A 23,636-nucleotide genomic window follows, 5' to 3' on the forward strand; every position below is an offset into this window, starting at 1 on the left:
CCACTCTGACACCTTATCATTTGATAGCCAAGAGCAGAAGAATTTATGGTGGTAGTCATGCCCACATACTGCATGGGTCTCCTATCCCAAACCATGTGAGGTCTAATTGGGACTTCATACCTGGGAGACTTTCTTAGCTATTGGTGGTACAATTCACCCTATCAATAGGATGCAATGTATCTCTCATTGTTACCTATTATTGTAAGATCATCTACATACATCACAAGATATATAATTATTTTTCCAAATTTCTTGACAAACAAAGTTTCATCATTAAGATCATAAAGTTTGAAATTGAGTTTCAGAAGATGCTCAGTTAACTTCTCGAACTAGGCTCACGATGCTTGCTCTAGGCCATACAAGGATTTTACAAGCTTTCATACTTTATGTTCCTGACCATTCAGAAAAAATCATTCTAGTTGGGACATAAAAACATTCTCTTTCAGATATACATTCAAGAAAGTAGTTTTTACATCCATCTAATGGAATTTAAAACCTTTCCAAGTTTCCAAGCCAAAAAGTGTCAAGTAGGTAGCCCATTTTTTTGTGGGGGAAAAATTCTCCTCGTAGTCAACCCCTTCCTTCTGTGAAAATCCTTTTGCCACAAGCCTAGATTTATGCTTGTCAAGTGAACCATCTACTTTATACTTGTTCATGAAGACCCACTTGTAGCCTATTGATTTGGTTTCCAGTGGAGGATCAACCAGTTTCTAGGTGCCATTATTTATCAAAGCAATATATTCTTTCTACATCGCTTCTTTCCATTCATCATGAGAAGTGGCTTATTTAAAGGAAGGTGGTTCAAAATTTGTAGACAAATTCAGTTCAAAATCATAAGAAACATCCATATCAACAGGTGAATCAGGATTGTCTACATCACCTCCATTATGTTTGGTTGATCTTATTGTTCATGTTTTTCCAACCTCATCAAGACGAACACTTTCAAGTGTCTTTTTCATCCATTTTAGAGGACCTTTATGAGATGGAACAGGCTTCTCAATTGAGTGATATGGGGCTGAATCAAGATTTAGTGTCCCAATTCTGTCAATCACATCACTCAAAGTGTCATCAGTGGTTGGAGCTTCATGTAGGGGAGAGACTTCTTCAGAAGAAGATTCCATAGATTGATCCAGTATAGGAATCGCCCCTTAAAGATGTTCAATCTAATTACCAAACTATTGAAAATACTTTGCATTTGTGAATGTATCTAAGCGATCAAGTTTTCAGCCAACAACATTGTCATTCTTGCAAGGTTCAAGAAATATCACATATCTAGGTATTATAAACTTCTTATTCACTTCATCATAAAGATGATATGATATGGAGGTGTTTGAATACGCCAAGAAGATACATTTGTGACTCCTTGCACTGATTTTGCTTCTTTATTCATTAGATATCAAGGCATAATAGGTGGAACCAAAAACCCTAAGATGCCTCACTGAAGGAATGTGACCATACTACATTTCATAGGGAGTCTCATTTTTTATAGCATTAGATTGACACCTATTCTTAATATACACAACACATACAAATGCATCAGCCCAAAACATTAGTTTAACATTCTTGAAAAACATCATGGAACGTACCATTGTTAAGATTGTTGTGTTCATTCTTTCAGCTACTCCATTCTTTTGTGGACTATAAGGAATGATTATTTGATGCTTGATCTGATGCTTGCGAAGATAGCTTTTAAATTCATTTGAAGTGTATTTTTTCCATTATTAGTGTGAATAGAGCCAATATGATATTGTGCATCATTTTCAATCCATGCATGAAAGTTCTTGAATATTTCAAAAGATTCAGATGTGTTCTTCAATAAATAAAGCCAACACATTTGGGTGTAGTCATCAATAAATTTCATCATTTACTTATTACCATTTGTATAAGGAATGGGCATTGGACCACATAAATCAGAATGAACAAGTGTAAGTTTTCTATCTTCTCTGGAATGGGAATCATGAAAAGACTGTTTGTTGTGCTTTCCTAAGATAGAAGCATCACATTGCTTAAGTTTCTTAGAAAATGTAGACAAACTAGCAACACCATTTTTCTTCAACAAATGGAGGTTGTCATAGTTCAAGTGTCCAAATATAGCCATAAAAAACTTGATGGAAATGTACCTTCATTATAGTGAGAACTGTATGAGAAGTTTTGTGTATGAGCAGAGTTTCCTTATAGCTTCATAAGTCTTTCTTATTTTATCCCCGTTGTGACAAGTGAGTGTTATGATCTTTTTCTCACCTCAATCTTGCCATCACATATATGAATAGAGTGTCCTTACTGGAAGATGTGGCCCAAACACAACAAGTCTCTCCTCAGCTTTGGGAGGTATAGAACATCATGTAGAAGAAAGTATAGAAGACCAGGAAGTTTGAGCCTGATGGTACCAAGTCATTGATGGCCTAAGTTTTGACTTGTCTACAAAGTATACTTCTCCATCAAAATTAACAGTGAATTATTCAAATAAATCTATTTTGAAATTCATGTGCCAAGTTTCTCCTGAATCAAGAAACCAATCATATTTCCATGAAGCAAGTGAAGCATTGGATAAGTATTCAATTACTCCAACTTTGCAATGTGCCACAACATAATGAGAGGACTCGGGTGCTTTTCCTTTCCCTTTGTTAGTATTTTTACCTTTCCTTCATTTCTTTCCTATTCAATTTTGTCCCAAGGAAACTTTCATGTGGAAGCATCATGTCCATATCTATTTCATCGTATACAATGAAGATTAGAGCTTTCTTCTTGGAGATGTCTTCCCCCCTTCCCTCTAAACCTTTTCCTTCCTCTTCCTCTTCAACCACTTATTCCTCTAGAAGAATATTGTGCATGATTCTTCTCCTTTTATGCAAGGCACACAACTTATTTAGTAGATTGAGGAGTTATCCTTTTCCCAAAATCTTTCTCTCTCTCAACAAACTTCTTATCAAGGGAGTCGAAGGTAATCTCCTTAAGGTTGTCGCTTGCTTTCAATGACTCAACATGATGTGAATAGTTTGGATATAGTGCTTTGGCATAAGCTATGATAGGAATATATATTTCAACACCAGTGGCTTTTATTTCATGCATAATAGATCTTACTTCTGATGCTAAGGCAAGAGGGTCATAATTTTTCAATTCAATATTGAATAACTTAATCATCAATTGAACAAATTCAAGTTCAGAGTGTGAGTCATACAATTACTTCAACTTATTTAAGGCTTCAAAATCATTTGAAAATGGAGAAATATGGTAACTCACCTCTTCATTTACTGATGCGGCAATGAAGGAATACTCCTTGTTTTTCTTGTTTTCCCAAATGGAAAGATCGTTGTCAAAAGTGGGCTTCTACCATGTATTGTCTCCTTCTCCTTCTCAAACCCCTTTACACAACTCATTAAAAATTATTCGGGAACACTCATGATATTTCTCTTTTACAGAGATAACTACTCCCACAATGGAGATGAGTGACGACATTATAAAATTGGAATTCGACCCAAAATACTTGCAATAAAAAAAATGATGTGTCTCTACAAGTAATTAAAGTAATTAATTGGCATATAATTATTTCTTCATATAAGAATACAAGTTCTAAATATTCAAATCATATGGCATACTTCACATACCACTCACACCTCCTTCCAAAATAAGCTTGAATACATTCTCACTTCATAGACAACTTTAAAAATATGGCATACACTTTATTCCATATGCTTTATGGTTTTTTAAATTTAAAAAAGGGTCCCAACACATATATACAGTAAGTCCATATTCTTTACTCCATATGCATTATGTTTTTCTTTAATTTTAAAATGGGTACCAACACATATATACACCAAGGCTCTTTTATAGCAACTTTTTTTAGTGCAACGTGCAAATCTAATCCTAATAAAACACTTTAACGCCAACACATAGAAATTAATGTAGCAGTTATGTCAAACAATGACCAAAAAACTTACCTTAATCAAATCATGGTTTGAAGAGGGTCCAATGCATTTTTTTTCTTTTTGTGTAGATCTTCAAAACACTCCAGAGTTTTACTCTCACCACGGTGAAGAAAGCATAGCTCAGATAGCACTTCGAGCTCAGATCCCAACATACATGCAGTGATGAACAACAATAAGAATAGCGGTACTTTATTTCACTTGTATCTTGAATATTTTATGTGCAACCAATATAAATGGTCCAACTCCAAAGGTACCGAAACTTCAATCTTCCTCCATGCTTTGAATCGCTCTTTAGAGCTCCTTTTTTTCATTTATGTGCATAATAATATAGGCTACAACTTCGATTCTTGTGGCTATGGAAATATAGTTACGTCAACTCTCGACTCAAGGACTTGCGCTCAAAGAAACATACACACCAAATAGACAAGCAGATTAATTGAAGGAAAGGACAAAGTGTTTAGTATTAAGAGGGAAAATCATTCAACAGGTAGAAAATATGGGATGGAAATTGATAGTGAACAGGAGTTACAAGGGCATACGGAAACTAAAAAAGGGGTTGGATTTGATACCATGTCAGTCTAGGAGGGTAAGTCCATGAATTAACTTGTTTATTGCATTACTCAGTTCATGAATGTATAGATGAGTGGAGAGACTCTTAGGATTCCAATTCCAAGGTCTTTTGGTTTTCTCTAATGCATAACCGAAAATATTTACAATAATCCCAATACTTTCGGATTAGGTGTCAACACAAGTGATCTACTTCTATAATATCAAAATTCTTTTCTATATGAATCCAAATCCAAGACTTCCATTACCAATATTATCCTTCTTCATCATATTTATCGAGGTTTTTCATAATTTCTTCATGGAGATGTCATAACCAATCCTTATTTACATAATATTTTGATTATCTATGTAGATGCATCTTAAGAACTCTCTTTCCAACTTCTTCAGATATTGTTTCCTCGAGATTTTTATGCATAGCTCGTTCTTTAAAGGAATAGTTGTCTCCCACTTCCTCATATTCTTCATGAGGGCATATAATGTTGATTCTATCATTATGTAGAATATTTCAATGCATATTGCATCTATTCTTTCATGCATCAACCATAATGGAATCCTTTTCTTCAAACATGCTCATGAGATAGAACATTTCAATCATTCTTTTTGTGAAACAAAATGAAGACATGACTTAGTGTATCTATTAAAAAATTATCAAGTTTATGCATACCTCTTTGCTTGTATGGTCATGTAGACTTCCTTTAGAAACTTTCTTTTCCCTTTTTTGAATATGGGAAATGCTTCAATCAAACCATTATGTTGCACATCCTGTCATCAGACCTTCATCCTTCTAAACAATGGATCCCACATTAAGTGGAATGTAGACTACTTATGTCACATTTGTGATCCAGGTGGACATTGGTGGCCACCTGCCAAGTCCACTTGGACCCCCACCATTGTTTCTCTCAGCATTTTCAGTGTCCTTAATTTTAGCACAACTTACTATTTTTAGCAACTTTCGGAGCCGTTTTGAGGCCCTAAACAACGTTTTTTTGGAAAACTGGGAGCAACATGGGTCCATGGACCGATGTTCCTCTTCCCAAATTTGTAGTTCTAAGATAGATCTTTCTAACGAGATATTGTGCACGTCAAACAAAGATCATATGCCAAAGTTCTGACCCCAGGAAGTTGATGTACCAATTTACTCAAATGGGGCCCATAGTTTGGCGTTTCATCTTCTAGGGTTAGGTTTTTGGATGTTTAGGGTTTTCCATTGTTTCTCAACAATAAATAGGCCTTCGAGCCTCATTGTAAGATAGTTCAGAGGCATGTAGCCACCACATCTCTTCTCAAAGATAAGCTACCATCGCCCTAGCTAGTTTATTTCCATTACTGTTTGTAAGCATATTTTTAGTATTTTACATTAATGAAATGAAGTATTATTTCCGATGCATATCTGTGTTTATGGTTATCTCTATATTTGTTGCATTCCTGTTTAAATCCGGATCAGTGGTATCATAGCGGTCTGCTTTTTCTTTGTTTTTCTTTGCATGTCCCAAACGAGATCAGGATATAAGGAGTTAGGGCTTGAACTGGTCAAACCTTTGCAAGACTAGCCTCGCAAATCCCAACGGCCTCCCATGGCAGATGAAAAGAAAGACAAGGGGGTAGGAGATCCTATCAAAATCTTACTCGAAGAAGCCCTCGAGTGACAAAGGAATGCTATGATGGACAACTTTTCCCAGATCCTTCAGCAGCTACCCAAAAGCAACGCAAGCTTCCAGAAGCTACTCTGGAAACGCCACACCCTTTAAGGTACAAGTTAATTTTGAAATACCCATATTCAAGGGTCAGATAGATGCAGATGTCGTAGATATATGGTTAAATCTGCTAGAGGGTTATTTTTCTGTTCATGAATTTTCGAGTCAGGAAAAGATTGTTTTCGCTCTTCTCAAAGCAGCCCCCCACATCAAGGACTAGTGGGAAACCTACTGCGAGCAAAAGGATGAAAATACCGACTCACTATTTTTAGCCGCATCCGCCTGGAATTCATTCTCGGATGCCATTAAGGAGCAGTACTACCCTGTCAAAAGCTATGAGGATCAATACATAAAGTGGACTATGCTGCAACAGGGAAGGGGCCAAGACGTGCCGGAGTTTACCAATATTTTCCACACCCTTTGCACAAAGTTGGGTATCAAGGATTCAGAGCAACATTTGATAGTAAAATACGATTGCTGTATGCACAAGTACATCCAGTAAGAAATAGAATTCCTGAACATATCCTCGCTCAGCACAACATACTGATATGCTGTCAAGGTCGAGCAAAAGTTTAAACAGAAGAAGCAAGACTTCGGATCTGCGAATCTGAAGTAAGGGAAAGGTGCCCCTAAACCAAAAAACAAAGGAAAAAGCCAAGGCGGGGCAGCCCAAGGCAACCCTCCAAAGCTGAAAGCAAAGAATAGCGCCGCGAAGCCAAGAAAGGACACGGGAAAATGGTGTGAGTTCCATAAGAGCTCTACTCACAACACAAGTGAGTGTCGGGCCAGGCAGTCACTGGTGGCTGAGCTAAAGGTTTCAGAATTAGATGCATGTTCTGACTCTGAGTCAGAACCCGACAAGGGGAATGACAAAGGGAAGCAGATTATCGATGCAGAGCCCAACACCACCATTGCCACCACGAAGATACAGAAGGAGGAACCCAAAGATCCAAAGGAGGAGGAGTGTCTCTTCCACTCCCAAATGTGGGTAAAGGGCTCCCTGCTACAGTTCATTGTTGATAGTGGGAGCCAAAGAACCTCATTTCGACAGAGGTCATGAAGCGGTTGGGCCTACCGACCATAGCACATCCACAACCGTACACCATTGGGTGGCTTCACCAAGGACGGGATCTTTGCGTGAGCCAGCAATGTCGCCTTCCATACAACATCAAGCCCTTCAAAGATGAGGTATTGTGTGACATTTCTCCCCTTGAAGTTTGTGATGTATTATTAAGACAACCATACTTGTGGAAGCGACATGTTGTGTATGAATCACGGCCCCGTGCTGTTATTGTTACATTTGGAAATAAGTTGTATAGGATACCGAAGGTAGCACCGCCTACCGCTATCTCTTTGGTTACTGCAAAACAATGCAGTAAGCTCATTTCCAAAACTAGGAAATTTATTTTCCTGATGATACGCCCTCAAGGAAAGAAGAAGACAATGGCCACGACCTCCAGGCAGGGCCCCTCTGCACGACAACTACAGATGGACAAGGTCATGGAGGAGTACGAGGACATCTTCACCTCCCCCGTAGGGGTTCCTCTGCACTGTCAGGTCAAGCACTCCATCGACTTGACCCCAGGTGTGCCACTACCCAATGAACCAATCTATTGGCACTTCGTTCTGTAGAACGATGAAATCAAGAGGCAGATTCAAGAGCTGCTGTAGAAAGGTCACATTCATCCAAGTTCATCACCTTGTGGGAGACTGATCGTGTTGGTACAGAAGAAGGATGGGACTTGCATACTCTGTATTGACTATCGGGCACTGAACAAGATCGCTATCCATAATAGGTACCCGATCCCACAAATTGATGACCTCCTAGACCAACTAAAGGGGGAAAAATATTTCAGTAAGATTGATCTGAAGTCAGGATATCACCAGGTACCAATCGAACCCCCTAATGTGTGGAAGATTGCCTTCAAAGCCAAGGAGGGCCTTTTCGAATGGTTGGTTATGCCTTTCAGATTAGTGAATGCTCCTGCAACCTTCATGAGGCTAATGGATGACATCTTGCGGCCATTCACCAACTCATTTGTAGTGGTATACTTGGATGACATTCTAATCTTCAGCGAAAGTTGGGAAGAGCACCTCCACCACATCTGACAGGTTTTCCAAACACCGCGACAACACAAGCTATGTGCAAATTTGGAGAAATGTACTTTTGGCATGACCCAGGTTCATTACCTGGGATACATTATTGATGAACGAGGGGTGCATGTGGATCCAGCCAAGATCCAAGTCATTCGGGATTGACGATCTCCAACCACTTTGACAGAGCTCCACAGCTTTCTAGGTCCTGCCAACTTCTACAGCAAGTTCTTGTTGGAGTTTTCTCATATCACTTGGTCCTTGAGTCAAGTCACCAAGGGAGGAGCGAAAGAAAAAACTCTTTTGGTCTGAATCTCAACAGAAGGCATTCACAGAGTTGAAAGATCACCTCTGCACGGCACTAGTGCTCACGTTACTAGATTTGCAACAACCATTTGAGGTCAAGACATATGCCTCTGACTATGCTATTGGGGCAGTCCTTACTCAATACGGGCATCCAGTGGCATATCACAGTGAGACACTTTCAGACACAGTCCAGAAGTATCCCACTTATGAGAAAGAGATGTATTCCATTGTGCAGGCCTTCTGACAATGGAAGCATTACATTTTGGGGAAGGAAACGGTCATCCACACAGACCATCGACCTCTCTAGTTCATACAAACCCAAGGGAAATTACAGAATGATCACCATCAGAAGTGGTCTACATACCTGCAACAATTCCATTTGAATATCAAGTATAAGAAGGGCAGCACCAATAATGGTGTAGATTGCCTCAGTCGACCACCGATCATGGCGTTAACCACTGTGCTCAACTCTTGTGGGCACGAGACTTCTGACTGGCCACTTCTCTACAAAATCGACCCAGAATTCGGCCACACATACCAAACACTCTTGGAGGGGCGACATGTTCCAGATTTTCACCTCCAGGATGCCCTGTTATGTCACTCGGGTCACCTTTGTGTTCCTTCAAGCGAGTGTGCCAAGATGATTTGGAATCACACTACAGTCGGGCTGTTGGGCATTTCGGGGTCGAGAAAATGGTGGCAGTACTGCAAAAGTATTTCTATTGGTTGAATCTTCGACAAGATGTTAGGAAGTACATCAGATCATGTACTACCTATGCCATTGCCAAACCAACCATCAAGAAGCAAGGCCTCTATACCCCACTGCCTACCCCTAGTTGACTTTGGGAATCCATCTCCATGGATTACATGTCAGGCCTTCCTTCCACTAAGCCTGGAAATGACTGTGTTTTTGTGGTTGTTGACAAGTTCTCAAAGATGGCCATTATGGCAGCGTGCAAGAAGAATATCATAGCAGAAGCCACTGCTAAAATCTTCTTTGAACAAGTGTGGGTGCACTTTTGGATCCCACAATCTATCATCTTAGATCGGGACAGTCAGTTCCTTAGTACATTTTGGTCCAGTCTCCGGTCAATGCTAGACACCAAACTCACTAAGTCCACAACCTTCCATCCTCAAACTGATGGCCAGACAGAGGTTGTCAACAGGATGATTGTACACATTTTGCGCATGTACAACTCAAAGCATCCACGCACATGGGACGAGAGCCTTCCCTATGTTTAGCACAGCTACAACCAAGCTCTTCACAGCTCAACTGGCCATAGCCCTTTTCAGGTGGGCTTGGTATTCTAGCCACTATGCCCCATTGATGTGGCCATGCCACTTGCAGCTACTCACACAGATTTGGCTCATGTCCAGTTCGAAACAGACAAGGCAACCAACTTCATTGAGCAAATCCAACATATTCAGCAGTAGGTCCATGACATTCTAGAGAAGTCAAATGCCAAGTGCAAGCAACGACATGATCAACATCGGGTGTCACACAAGTTTCAGGTGGGCGACAAAGTATGGTTGCATTTGCAAAAGGAACGCCTTACTGGAGCCTATCGGAAACTGAGACCACTCCGATATGGTCCTTACACCATTACTAAGGTTGTGGGAGACAATACATTTGAGCTCAGCATTCCCCCATTCCTTGGCCTACACCTAGTGTTCAATGTGGACCACCTTCGGCCATACCTTTCACCATTACTAGACACATCCCACATTGTAGAATAGCTCACACCCACAGAATTAAATCCAAATTTCATGGAACAAGCTGCAACTGATTGGATCATGGACACATAGATCAAGAACACTTGCCAACAGAATATCCAACTATATTGAATTGTCAAAGTAGGCCAACTCCTTCAACAGGGAAAGTGGCTCATTAGGGACCAAGTTCAGCAGAAGTTTCCTCATCTCATGGAGGAACTCAATGCAATGGGGACCATTACTTCCTACGGGGGGAGGAATGATCCAGGTGGACATTGGTGGCCACCTGCCAAGTCCACTTGGACCCCCACCATTGTTCCTTTTAACATTTTCAGTTTCCTTAATTGTAGCACAACTTACTATTTTTAGTAGTTTTTCGGGTCTTGAACTTCCGGAGCTATTTTGAGGCCCTAAACGATGTTTTTTGGGAAAACTGGGAGCAACATGGATCCATGGACCAATGTTCCTCTTCCCAAAGTTGTATTTCTCGGATAGATCTCTCTAACGAGATATTGTGCACGTCAAACGAAGATCATATACCAAAGTTATGACCCCGGGAAGTTGATTTACCAATTTATCCAAATGGGGCCCATAGTTTGGCGTTTCATCTTCTAGGGTTAGGTTTTTGGATGTTTAGGGTTTTCCATTGTTTCTCAACAATAAATGGCCTTCGAGCCTCATTGTAAGACAGTTCAAAGGCATGTAGCTGCCACATCTCTTCTCAGAGATAAGATACCATCGCCCTAGCTGGTTTATTTCCATTACTATTTGTAAGCATGTTCTCAGTATTTTACATTAATGAAATGAAGTATTATTTCTGTTGCATATCTCTGTTTATGGTTATCTCTATAATTTGTTGCATTCCTGTTTAAATCCGGATCAATTTTCTTCTTCAAGCTGTGATGAATCTTTTGAACAAAGATCATTTTGGAGGATCTTGATGGTCCTTTTCTGCAAATACTTCATTTTAATGATGATGAAATGTGATGAGCTCTTATCTTCAAATCTTGTTAGATGACTTGCTTCAACCATCCAATCTGTTACTTCACCTATCCTTCTAATATGATGTCATCTCAATACTACCACAATTGATATGAAATTAAACAAGAACACAAAAAATTATAGATATAACCATAAATACAAAGTTGTAGCAGAAATAAAACTTCATTTCATTAATATCAAAATACTGAAATATGCCTACAAACAAAATGAAAATAAACTAGCTCGGGTGACAATAACTTATCTCTGAGAAGAGATGTGGTAGCTACACAAATTCGAACTGTGATACAATGAGGCTCAAAGGCCTATTTATTACTAAAAAACAAGGGAAAACTCTAAGCAACCAAAACCCTAACCCTAGGAGATGGAACACCAAGAGTTTGTGAGCCTTGTCAGGGTTAGCTGGGCAACCAACTGCCCGGGGTCGTAACATGGTCATATTATCTCTATTTGGCACGTATGATACCTTGTTGTAAAGGTCTCTCCTAGTACTACAAGATTTGTGTTAATCCCTTGCACATAGCTGTGGGTTTGTTACTGACCTCAAAGAAACACCATTTAGGGGGTCAACACTGCTCCGAAAGTTCGGGACCTGAAAAACTACTAAAAATAGTAAATGCTGCAATAAACAAGGAAATTGATGAAACTGACTGGAAGTATAGGTGGAATGGGTAGGTGTCCACCAATATCCACCTGGATCAATAATGCATCTTATCATAATTGCAATTCTTTCTACCATCATTGTTATCTTCTATAAACTGAAAATTAACTAAGTGTATGAAGGACCTTTAATAGTAGAAGTCTTTCACTTCTTCCTTCTTTTCTTTCTTGTCATTAGGTTCTTCCACTTCATTGGTTACATGGGCTTCACTTCTTTCTTTCCTTTTCTTGTTTCCCTTCTTGAATTTAGGAAAATTCCTCTTGTGGTGTCCATATTCATTACATTCATAACATTAAATCTTGGACATGTCAATTTTCTTTTGGAATTTCTTTCTAGGCTCAAAATTTTCAATCCTTTCATTCTTTCTTGACATAGCTAAAAATGCTTATGTTGGCTCATTTGATTCAACGTCATCCTTTGCTTTTAATATGGTTTCTTCAATCTTACATAATGCCCATAGATCACTGAATGGTGTAGCTTCCTTCTTTGCATAGATGCTTGATACGAGTTGTCCCATTCTTTTGGTAGTTCATTGAGTATGCAAGTGGTCATCTTTGGATCTGACATTGTTTCTCCTAGATCTTGTAGTGGAGATTTAATTTGAGATACTTTCAAGTGATATGAAGATACCCCTTCTTCCTTTGATACTTTCATTTTGTATAATTCAGTTCTTAAGGATATTATTTCCCTAGCTATTCTTATAGAGTACAATTCTACCAACTTATCATAGATCTCGTTTGATGACTTCACTTTTGCTACAAAGGGAATGAAATAATCTTTGAGAGATTTAATGAGGATTATTTGAGCCCTTATTTCTCTTTTCATATATTTTGATAATGCTTGAGCTTGATATTGAGTTGGCTTAGTGATGGAACACATAACATAATAAAAAACTTCATTTTATGTGAGAATCAAATATATTCTCTTCTTTCATGCAAGGTAGTTTGATGTCCCAACAAGTTTATTGCTCTCCTTGATGAAAGTAGTTATTTGATTTGAATGAGACATGGATATAAAGTACTTACTTGACAAATGAAGATGCCTCCTTGATGATGATGTTAGGTCCCTATAATGACATCAATCCTATGTTCCTCTGGAATATGATGTCTTCCACTAGAGTGTGATATTTCGAATAAGGGAGGCATGATCTTCCTTATTGAAAATGACAATGCTTATGTTTCAAGATGCTTAAGGTGTGATCCTTTCTTCAAATATCACATCTTATTTCTCCTTTTCATGTTGATGTTGATGTAGAATGTGGGAGGCTTTCCAAGATGCTTCAAGTGTGTAGTTCCTTTCCTTGTTTTAGATGATGAGATGGCGGTAGGGTCTTTAAGGTCTATTACCTTCTTCAAAAAGTTCTTTTAAGATGATAAGGTCTTGTGATGTGATGATTAGATTATTTGATACTATTCCTTCTTACACTTAGCAATTTTGTATCATTTTCAATTTAATGATATTAAAGCTACCTTTCCTTGTCACCTTAGCTCTGATACCATGTTGAAAAATCTAGGGCAACTCAATTAGTGTTAACTTTTCTTTACTTTGATAATTGTTTGTAATGTTCCTTACTTCAAATTGTAGTGTTTATAATTAGCTTATTATTCTCTTGATTATTATAGTTTTCTTATCATCAAAAAACTACCAAAAACATGAACATAAATAGAATAAATGAAGACAAGATGTAGGCTGCAAGCGAGGGCCAAAACCTCTCCTAGAGAGGAAAGCCCATAAGAACTTATTCTCTTCTAATGGAAACTTCATATGATGAATTCCACGTCCCTTTAGACCCAAGACTGAGACCCCTCCAAAACCAAGTCAACCTCCTTTACATGATATTTTCTTCCACAAAGTCAACACTAGTCAAACAATTTCAAATTTCAAATTTTAGCCTCTATTTTAGAATTTTGGTTTTTTCTTCAGTTCTGCAACTTTTTGGCCCTTCTGCAACAGTTACAAATTCACATGTGTTTGATAAGCAGGCTAATTTGGGCCTCCTCTCTTCTTCTCTTGGTTTGATATTCATTCCTTAGATACTCGGCCTTAGAACTTGATCTTTTAGCAACACTTTTCAACTTCTAGAAGGAAATCTTCAATATGATCTTATGACTACAAAAACACTACCTACAATTTGCACACGTGAGAGAATAGAGATAGAAATGGGCTTCTAAACTTCGATTTTTCTTCCTTAGATCCTTTCTCTTCACTTTTTTCTTATCTTTCTTTTGTGCTTCAATGAGATTGATTCATAATCTTCTTCAAATGAGGTCAAATGCTCTCTATATATATACACTTTCTTGGAGCTCGAATAGACAAACAGGGCCAAATTTTCATAGTCAAGATAACTTGATCTTAGAGGGGTACTTTGACACTTTTTATCTGAAAGATAAATTCTTTGACTAGTTACAAGATGCCCAATAAAGTATATTGCATGTGGTAATGACTCTTTTGACACCTAGACTTTGTGACAAACCGTTCACCTTCGTAAAATGCGTCTAGAGATTGGACACATTTTTATTTTGTTAAGAGTGAAAGATGTCGAGTGTGCCCAATTCTGATTCAAAATGAATTACAAAATTTATGTACGATTCGTGTATATATATAATATCTATTCCTGGTTTAGTGATGAAGAATTTTCTTGAGCTACAATGTGCAGGATATGGGAACTGACTAATTCCAGATTTTGAGGGAGCAACGTGGGACACGGTTGAAAACTTTGTGTTCAAGGAAGTTGTTCCTATAGTTGTAGACATTGTAACAGATCATGATCTTGTAATTGTTATAGATAGCACAAGAAATTGATATAGATAGCACAAGAGAACATTTTTGGGATTTTACGATGGAAAAAGCATTGTGAAAGATAGTACAAGTGAAGAACAGATTTTGTTTTAATCATCGCGAAGCATTTAATAATTTAAACAAGGATGGCTGCGAAGCAGCTAGTCCCTGCACAGAGTTCTTTGCTGCCTTTGAATTCGTATACTATGTTTTGATGTTCAGAGATTGACCAGCAGCACTATATGCCGACAGTTTCCGAACTAGATGCTCCACAAAGAAATCTTTGGACATGGGCTGTCGTAGGCTTCAGTTTTTAAGAAGTGGTAGCAAGAGCTAAGAGCAAAATGCAGTTTCTGTATACCAGAAGTTTTAATTTAAACTTGCTAACATTTGACAATTAGATCATAACCCAAAGCCAATAATCGGGAGGCAGTAAGACATGAGCTGTCGTAGGCTTCAGTTTTTAAGAAGTGGTAGCAAGAGCTAAGAGCAAAATGCAGCTTCTGTATACCAGAAGTTTTAATTTAAACTTGTTAACATTTGACAATTAATTATCAAACAGTTCAAGTTTAAGTTGTAGCTCATAGACACACGTGTCTGTCACTAGTTTGAAATCTACCCAACAAAAAATTGAAGGCATGGAACATGAGCAGCGGCTTAAAAGGTTTTGAAGCCAACCTGTAGACCAACCGTCATATTCAACAGAGAAATTTTAAGTTGTAGCTCATAGACACACGTTTTTCAGATTAATTCACAACACGGCTTAATAAAAATAGCTAAGAGCAAAAGGTAGGCAAAGCCTTAATGACAAAACTATTTCACATTGCAGTCGAGCAGAGACGATAGACGCATAAAAAATGCGAGGTGCAGCGCCATGGCGGACCCAAATGCATATTTGAAGCTTGCGTTGTACACCTGTAACAGAGAAGGAAGCGGGGAAATAAGACAATGCGTAAGATAATGCAAAAGAGATTCTAACTCACAAATGAATATATTGTTTCAGTAATAGCAAACTGACATTGATTTTTGCTGCATCGAGTTGCTTTTCTTTGTTTTTCAGATTAATTCACAACACGGCTTAATAAAAATAGCTAAGAGCAAAATGTAGGCAAAGCCTTAATGACAAAACTATTTCACATTGCAGTCGAGCAGAGACGATAGACGCATAAAAAATGCGAGGTGCAGTGCCATGGTGGACCCAAATGCATATTTGAAGCCTGCGTTGTACATCTGTAACAGAGAAGGAAGCGGGGAAATAAGACAATGCGTAAGATAATGCAAAAGAGATGTTAATTTTTTTTTGGTTTCTTTTTTCTTTGTCTTTCGACTTTTGCGATGTCAATAATCAGAAGAGTCATGAGAATAAGTGCTAAGAGAAACAATGCTGTGAGTTCAGTAAGTTGGCTTATGCTAATGGATTCCATGTTATGTGAAGCGGGGAGGTGTATGTGAATATCCAGGTGCAGAGGAGGTCAATTTATACAAAAGTTCAATGTGTTTGTAAGGTGGTTTTAAGTGTGAATGGAGCTAAAATACTTGAGGTGCAATTAAGTGGTCGATAAGACATGGGGAGCGAATGGCATGTGGAATGATGTATTTGGCGGCAGAAGTGATGTATCTGACATCGGGCAATCTTGGTGGTAGATTGGGTGCGACAGGAGATCTATGTCAATATCTAAGTGCAGAAATAATCTTGAAGATCAGATTGGATCAGGCCAGTATTTAATGATGGGCATATCGATCTGACATGGGGAGCAAATGGCATATGGAATGATGGATGTGGCGGCAGTAATAAATGCGAAATTAGGTGCCCCTTTGAGTGTGCGGCGGTAGATTAAATATGATCAGTATTTAATGATGGGCATATCGATCTGACATGGGGAGCAAATGGCATATGGAATGATGGATGTGGCGGCAGTAGTAAATGTGAAATTAGGTGCCCCTTTGAGTCTGTGGCGGTAGATTAAATATGATCTGTAAGCATAAGTAAGTATACTCATTAATTCTTAGCAAGTTGAGAAGCAGGGTAGCTTAGAAAGGCAGAAATGATATGCCATACTCCAATTGTGCGACTCTCACCAAGTTTCTTTCCTTCTGCTTCTTGTTCCAACAATGTGATTTCATCGCAAAATGCTACATAGCACACTTGAATTTCATCCACTTAAATCAGAACTACTCTGATTTAATAGCAAATCAGAATAACTTGAGAGTTATCATAAATCTTTTATCTTCAAGATCAATATCAAAGCCTCGACGTTCACTATAGAAACCACAGTGTACAGTTGTTGTCTCCTGTACCTAAACAGAAAACCAGTCCACAAAATTTAAATACAAGTGTTGAGATTAGGCACCGCAAAAAATTGTAAGTGTATTTAGTTACGCATATGACAAACCATGTAACAGTTTAGAACATCAGACTCACAATCAGTTAAAGTGTCATGCATCCAGCCAAGCATATGGAACAAATTGTTGAGCTAACATACTGTTGAATCAAAAGCAATATTTGGCCAAAGTTCAAACATTTGGGTCCCCACAAAAATCTCAGAAATATCTGGGCCGAAGGATTTCCACATGTTTAGGTGTGTTGCCAGCTTATGTGAAGCATCTCTACAGGCACCTACTTCATACACAGGAAATGCAAGTCAGATGTCTTTAGGCATGGTCTCAGCAGATTTATCACAAAACTCAGTTGTGTCCGAAATATCCCCACAACAATCAAGTCTGCATGTCAGATTTAGTGTTCCTATTATTATGACTGTTGATGATGAAATTACAATTTCTAAATGATTGCATAGATTCTGGTATGGTATGTATTCTGGGTGATAATATAGTAAGAGCAAGAAGCGAATCTAATGCAAAAGAAATAAAAAATTGCAGACACCGTGCTTTCTTGATTAACACCAAAACCTGGAAAGATTTATGGTTTGGCAAACTCGGTCGGAGCTCTTGCAGACATGAATGGCCCAATTGGTGAAGTGCTAAAAGGGACAGAGCATGCAAATGGTCTGATTCTAGAAAGGATAACTAGTCCCTTAGGTGTGCTGCTTATAATTCTTGAATACCGACCAGATGCTCTGATTCAGGTAGCTTCATTAGCAATTCGAAGTGGAAATGGACTTCTTTTTAAAGAAGGCAAAGAAGCAGCTCGCTCAAATACTATTTCTAATAGGCTGGTGTCAGAACTAAAGGAATCAACAAAAATTTAGTGCTCGGTCATACGGTTGGTGTCTATCATGTATATGTAGACAAACCAACTGATTTGGATATGGCAGTTTTGGCATCCTCTGGGGATTTGTTCGAGGGCACTAAAGCTTAAAGCAGCGCATAGAAGAATGGATAGATGTCCCTTTAATGCTCTGATCATCTTTTCAATAGTATATATGCAGATATTGCCAAACTTGTAGAGTGATTCTGACTTACACTTGACTTGAGTATAGTCAAACTTGAAGGAGTAGGCTTAACTCTGCTTCTTCAAAAAGCACAGTCAAGCACGGGAGTCAACTAGGGCTAAAAAGAATATGACAACACTGCTACTGGAGTTCTTTAGAACATAACATACTAGTTTCAAGGATGAACTATATTCAAGTGCCCCAACCGTCAGTAGCAACACTTTTGTCCAGCGGACAAGTCAATTCTTTGTTCCAGATTAATATTAAAAAATATGTAATAGCTCTGATTCAGGTAGCTTCATTAGCAATTCGAAGTGGAAATGGACTTCTTTTTAAAGAAGGCAAAGAAGCAGCTCGCTCAAATACTATTTCTAATAGGCTGGTGTCAGAACTAAAGGAATCAACAAAAATTTAGTGCTCGGTCATACGGTTGGTGTCTATCATGTATATGTAGACAAACCAACTGATTTGGATATGGCAGTTTTGGCATCCTCTGGGGATTTGTTCGAGGGCACTAAAGCTTAAAGCAGCGCATAGAAGAATGGATAGATGTCCCTTTAATGCTCTGATCATCTTTTCAATAGTATATATGCAGATATTGCCAAACTTGTAGAGTGAGTCTGACTTACACTTGACTTGAGTATAGTCAAACTTGAAGGAGTAGGCTTAACTCTGCTTCTTCAAAAAGCACAGTCAAGCACGGGAGTTAACTAGGGCTAAAAAGAATATGACAACACTGCTACTGGAGTTCTTTAGAACATAACATACTAGTTTCAAGGATGAACTATATTCAAGTGCCCCAACCGTCAGTAGCAACACTTTTGTCCAGCTGACTAGTCAATTCTTTGTTCCAGATTAATATTAAAAAAATATGTAATACCTTGCAAAAATAAACAACTTGAATGCTACCACAATGTTGCAAGCATGCTCTCTCCCAATCCAGGAACGCTATAATGATTGTAACTGACTTTATTACACTGAAATGAGAATTCTTTGCTTAAGAAACAATAGGTCCACCAAAGCCGCACAGGACTAGCTCCTGGCCTGAAGTGGATGGAGTGACTCATTGACTGGGTGATCAGCCCATGCAGGGTGAAGCACACACCAGCCTATTTGCACATAGAAACTGGCCCATGAGGGGTGAAACATGTTACTTTGGGGATTTGAACCTTGGTGAGAGGATTAACACTAACACTGGTTAACCATTGAACCATAGTCAGTTTTCCCATTAAAAATTCGGAAAAGGCATATGAGGTTTCAATGCGGCCTTTTGCAGTGGAAACTGCACTATCTTTCTAGGAGAAGCAGTGCTGGGCAGCACACAGAAAGCTGTAATGTTCTGCGGTCATTCATTCACATCTGAGGCATAAAATTTAGCTGCACCTTTTGCATAATTTCACCTCACCTTTGACTACTGATCTTTGTTGTTTGTATAATTCTGCTTGAATGTCATTTCAAAATGTGTAAACACAGAAAACGAATTGGGATTTGTAGGATAAGCAGAGACATAAGTTTGGCAATGAAAAATCAGTACTAGAAAGAAAAACTGACAAAGGAAATAGCATGACGTTGTATAAGAACAGATTCTCCTTAAAATAAGCTTTTTCTCAGTGTTCCAAGCAATTATTCATTTTGTCTTGATTCATGATATGTATATCCATGTATTTCTACGATAACCATATGCTTGACTTTCAGTTCACAAAAATAACATCTAAAATATAAGAAAATAAGAGCGAAGGAAAGCTTCAAGTTAAAATGGCTCTAACCTGATATGACCACCTTTGTGAGGACAAGTTTTCCATCTCAAAATGGGGCCCAATATTCTTTACCACAAACAACGAAATTCTGAGTAACTTGAGAGAAGTGTAACAGTAATAAGTAATTATACACCATCCATTTGTCGGTTGCTATATTAAACAACCAACAGTAAAACCTAATTATCAAACAGTTCAAGTTTAAGTTGTAGCTCATAGACACACGTGTCTGTCACTAGTTTGAAATCTACCCAACAAAAAATTGAAGGCATGGAACATGAGCAGTGGCTTAAAAGTTTTTGAAGCCAACCTGTAGACCAACCGTCATATTCAACAGAGAAATTTTAAGTTGTAGCTCATAGACACACGTGTCTGTCACTAGTTTGAAATCTACCCAACAAAAAATTGAAGGCATGGAACATGAGCAGCGGCTTAAAAGGTTTTGAAGCCAACCTGTAGACCAACCGTCATATTCAACAGAGAAATTTTGTTTGTTCCAACATTTAACTTAACACTATAGTCCTGACCATTAAAGATGACTCTCTCTTACTTGGTGGAAGTTCCCAACGGACGTAACAACAGGATCACCACCAACTAAAGCAGTCTCACAGAGCTTTATGGCTTTGTGTAATTCCTTAATATGGCCCCATTTTGGCTGTCTAATCAGCCTTGCCAAAGAGAAAGAGTCGAAAGCAACAGGTTGTCTTCAAAGGTCAGAATCCATTTCACTATTCACAAGGCTGGATATTGAAAGGAAAACGCAAGTTGCTTGCAATATACTTATGTTGTACTATTAGTGTGTTTTAAGTATCTATCTGTCAATATTGTTCCACAAGAAGAATGTTCTCTTATTAGGGGCACTGGGCCGAAGGATTTCCACATGTTTAGGTGTGTTGCCAGCTTATGTGAAGCATCTCTACAGGCACCTACTTCATACACAGGAAATGCAAGATCAACTCTAGACATCTTGGGTCACTGGGGACTTTGTCTTTCTCCACCCAAAAACCCTTAACGATACTAAGATGCCATAAAATATCCATGCTTGGTAAAATTAGTATGATACAAGAAGCAGGAATAAAAGTAAAACCCAAAAGCAACAAGAGAGGTATTAGTATGAATTGAACTTGCCAACGTAGCCAGAAAAAAAAGCATGAAAATGATTAACCTGAGTCCACAAAGTAGAATAGGGGTGTAAATAATCCATGACAGTAAGAAATTACCTCAAGAAAATAGGATGAATGTCACTTTGACAATGAGAGAAATCCAGTAAATGGCCACCTAGTTACACTCAACACCAACCGACATACTCAGTGCGTTTTTGCCGAAATCAGGAAAGGAAACTCAAATGAACAACTTGCCAAGTGAGAGTGAGATGTTAGGCCTCTCAAAGATGCCCCTAAATCCTCTGATGGATTTGGATATGTGTAACCTTTTGATAGAGTTGTTGGGCTTCTGATTCCAGTGCCATAGGATAGGCCATAGATGGCTTAGCTCGACCTATCATAATTGCTGCATTGGTTTTGCATACAATGCAGAACGAAAGCAATGTTTATCAACAAATGTGCACACCTCTATCAAACCCTTGAGGCAAAATGGGAACCCTCTTGTGTTTAGGAAGTTTGAGGAGAGCCAACAGACTATTAAGGTCATCCCATACAGGCATTTACGTTCACAAATCCTGAAGAGCCATGAAAATAGATGCCCCTAAATCCTCTGATGGATTTGGATATGTGTAACCTTTTGATAGAGTTGTTGGGCTTCTGATTCCAGTGCCATACGATAGGCCATAGATGGCTTAGCTCGACCTATCATAATTGGGCTTCTGATTCCAGTGCCATAGGATAGGCCATAGATGGCTTAGCTCGACCTATCATAATTGCTGCACTGGTTTTGCATACAATGCAGAACGAAAGCAATGTTTATCAACAAATGTGCACAACTCTATCAAACCCTTGAGGCAAAATGGGAACCCTCTTGTGTTTAGGAAGTTTGAGGAGAGCCAACAGACTATTAAGGAAGCAGATCTCATGCTCAATACGTTGTTGAAAGCAAATCAAAATGCAAGATATGACACAGAACAGTGGGAGAGCCGCAAATTTCCCCAAGTTTTCATGTGCCTAAAGTTTTCTTACAAAACCACAAATTGCAAACGGCACTTGGCATTTAGCTTTTTTTAATGGCAATAGTCATCTCAGGTCGTTCTCTTGCTTCCTAAACAACTATGCATGTCTACAGCGCATGTCTACAGCACTAATTTCATCCCATACAGGCATTTACGTTCACAAATCCTGAAGAGCCATGAAAATACCTTAACAAACAAAAGTACAATTATTGCATGTATGAACACTGATAACTAGCAGGGGGAACACGGCTGCCAAAGTGATAGTTGTTGTAGTTTGAAAAGGTATTGTCAGACCAAGAACCTCTCAAAGATGCCCCTAAATCCTCTGATGGATTTGGAAATAAGAACATGCAAACAGCGGAGCGACCACAAACATCTAAAACCCATATATAAAACATAATCCAGCTTATGATATTCACTCACAAGCATAAAATCATGTAATAGTACAAAGATAAACTGCTTGCAAGATTAGAAAACATAAAGAGTACCTGGACCCGAAGCGAAATAACAAAGCCGCAAAGTAACGAAGTCGAAATAACAAAGCCGCAAAGTAACGACGAAATGATGTATGAGCTTATTATATAGCAAGAAAATCAGTTCCACGTAGCCCCGATGCTACATGCACAATGTCACCTGGAATGAAATGTGAACACAAGACAGGTAACCCCCATCAAATCAGTCTATGTGAGGGCGCAAATCAGCAGTGAGGGCGCAACAGATGCTAAGAATCACCCTGACCCCCGTCAAATCAGCTAAGCATTTCTTATAACGCAGATCATCCTCCATGGTTCCCTCGTTTCTCATCACTTAGTTGTTACCCCATATATTCTCTTTAATAGCGAGAGGCATAGGGATAGCGATAGCGATAAATCAAAATCCATAGCCTTCTGAATACCTAGTGGTGCTGCCCTACTGAGATCTTCGAGGCCCCATTAGGTCTTCCAAAGGAATGCTATCAGACCTTACCTTCCCTTACTGCTATACATCCAGAAACTAGTTAACCCACTTATGGTTCTGTTTCTACCGGGTTTCCCCGTGCCCTAATTTCTGCTACTGGATTTGTTGGATCTGCATGGTTTTGAAACCACCTATGTTTCCGCTTCTTAATTTGATTGCTCTGCTGCCTCCGCTAACGTAGCTGCATCTACCTTCTACGCCTCTGCCTTTGGTGGCCAACGGGTTCGGACTCTACCTCCACTATAGCCGCGGGTAGATCCAGCTCTTTCTGTTGTTTCTGACCCAGATGTGGATCCAGCAGCAGTGGCTTCGAGTGATTCAGTTCCTTATGACCGTAAGCGTGACCCAGTTTCTGCTTTTCGTGCGCCCTGCAATCCCTCTGCCTGTCAAATCATATTTACTGTGAGCTCTCTGTCAATTACTTCTGGCAATGAGTTCCTTATGACCGTAAGCGTGACCCAGTTTCTGCTTTTCGTGCGCCCTGCAATCCCTCTGCCTGTCAAATCATATTTACTGTGAGCTCTCTGTCAATTACTTCTGGCAATGAGGGGCTCTGCTCTGTGGCAAGAATTCGACCTGTAAAGAGGCATTCTTGCCATAGAGCAGAGCCCCTCATTGCCAAAAGTAATTGACCCGTCCACGGAACTAGTTAACCCACTTATGGTTCTGTTTCTAC

At 38.9% G+C, this 23,636-nt stretch overlaps 1 long non-coding RNA gene across 2 annotated transcripts; it reads right to left on the minus strand.

Moving 5' to 3' along the window:
* Nucleotides 1–14,968: 14,968 nt before the first annotated feature.
* Nucleotides 14,969–23,389, minus strand: LOC149161649 (uncharacterized). 2 transcript variants are annotated; one of them, XR_016261882.1, is made up of 4 exons: nucleotides 22,492–23,389; nucleotides 16,818–17,036; nucleotides 15,757–15,968; nucleotides 14,969–15,653 (listed from the first exon to the last, which is right to left on the minus strand). It is a non-coding gene; the product is annotated as an uncharacterized LOC149161649 (long non-coding RNA). The 2 variants fall into 2 exon arrangements; XR_016261883.1 differs by lacking the exon at nucleotides 15,757–15,968 and having other exon boundaries at nucleotides 14,971–15,653.
* Between the last annotated feature and the right edge of the window lie 247 nt (nucleotides 23,390–23,636).

The sequence above is a fragment of the Pinus tabuliformis genome, chromosome 5_2 (assembly GCF_031772625.1).
Source record: "Pinus tabuliformis cultivar Carrire ecotype Pingquan chromosome 5_2, CPIR1, whole genome shotgun sequence".
In the NCBI taxonomy this organism is placed as follows: Eukaryota; Viridiplantae; Streptophyta; class Pinopsida; order Pinales; family Pinaceae; genus Pinus; species Pinus tabuliformis.